Source organism: Mus caroli, chromosome 13 (genome assembly GCF_900094665.2).
Source record: "Mus caroli chromosome 13, CAROLI_EIJ_v1.1, whole genome shotgun sequence".
Taxonomy (NCBI): Eukaryota; Metazoa; Chordata; class Mammalia; order Rodentia; family Muridae; genus Mus; species Mus caroli.
In genome coordinates, this window is record NC_034582.1 from 66976988 (window position 1) to 66978666 (window position 1679).

The 1679-nt window shown below is 44.0% G+C and overlaps 1 pseudogene; it reads left to right on the plus strand.

The window, feature by feature from the left end:
• The first annotated feature begins 508 nt into the window (after nucleotides 1-508).
• On the plus strand, nucleotides 509-962 carry LOC110308666 (annotated as a pseudogene).
• Nucleotides 963-1679: the final 717 nt, after the last annotated feature.

Consider the following 1679-nt stretch of genomic DNA (forward strand, 5'->3'; position numbering starts at 1 on the left):
GGAGATGGAGGAGGGAGAGGGAAAGGAGGGGGAGGGAGAAACTATCAAGAAGGAGCAATGACTTTATGAATAGAGTTTCACGGGAACTTGTGGAGTCCAGTGTGGAGATGGGTCTGGGGACTAAACTGATGAGTGTTCACTTACAGGTGAACTTTGGCATTTACCTGTGACCTTGGGTGTTCCAGGTAACTTAGGCATTCATGGGTGGTGGACTTTGGCAAATATAAGGGGAATTGGGTGTTTACTATCAGATGTGTACATTTGGGGTTTTTTGGTACACTTGAGCAGGTATATCCCTATGCCAAGGGTTCAGCCCTATTACCAGTTATGTTTAGGATGGAACATGAAGGGAGGTGTGAATCTGGGTTCTCTTTTGTGGAGTGCTTCCCATGAGACCTTCTCATGCTGAACACCTAGGCTATTCAGGAGCTCCTCCATCTACAATACTGAAGCAGGCTAAGAGGTGAGATTCTCACAAAAGCAGAGGCCAAACTCGGGATCTGACAAGATGGCCAGGCTGCCCTGCAGAATCATCAAGGAAACCCAGCATTTGCTGGCAGAAGCAGATCCTGGCATTAAAAGCAGAACCAGATGAGAGCAACTCCCATTATTTTCATGGGGTCACTGCTGGCCCCCAGGATTCCCCCTTTGAGGAACAGACTTTTAAGCTGGAACTTTTCCTTCCAGAAGAATACCCAATGGCAGCACCTAAAGTACATCTCATGACCAAAATTTATCATCCTAATGTAGACAAGTTGGGAGGAATATGTTTAGATAATTTGAAAGGTAAGTGGTCCCCAGCACTGCAGATCCGCACAGTTCCGTCAATCCAGGCTCTATTATGTGCTCCTATTCCAGATGATCCATTAGCAAATGATAGAGCCGAGCAAAAGACCAATGAAGCCCAAGCCATAGAACCAGCGAGAGCATGGGCTAGGCTCTATGCCACAAACAATATTTAAGACAATCAGATCATCAAGTGTACACCACTTCTTCTGCTCTGCCAAAGCTCCTTTGCTTTTTTTTGTTTGCATTTAATGAACACAGTCTTAGAAACATCACAGAATAAAAGTCCAAGTATCTTCATCTTTGGTGATTACATGCACATTAGCAAATCTGTCTTGTCCTGATTCACTGTTGCAAAGCATGAACCAGAGGTTAGACGTGTCATCCGGGTTGCTGAGAGACGCTGAGAAGCAGGACTCTCTGCTTTGACTCCTTTCCCCATCATGGTTAAAGTACAGGGCACAGCGAATGCGGGCATTTGTCAGGGTTAGCTGCCACGGCCATAGGTGTTTTTTTTTTATTTTTAGGGGGAAAGTAGTTTTAATTTTATGCTCCCACCCTTTAAGGGATCTAATTGCACTGGTTAAATGCAGCTAACAAGTTTTTTTTTTTTAAATATACCCTCTAGGCAAGTCTAATTTTAGATGCTGTAGATGGACAAGCTTGATTGTCTGAATCAAAATGGGAACATTAAATAAACAACACAGTCCTCACTAGTAACATTGTGACTTTGCTGTCAAGTATAGATTCTCCATCCCCCACCCCCACCCCCACCCCCACCCCCAAAAGATGAAGAAAAAGCTTGTGGCCATGTTGTATGGCTTGTCTGGAAACTTCTGTAAATTTTATGTTTTAGTAAAATATTTTTTGCTACTATGAGAGAGAGGGAGGGG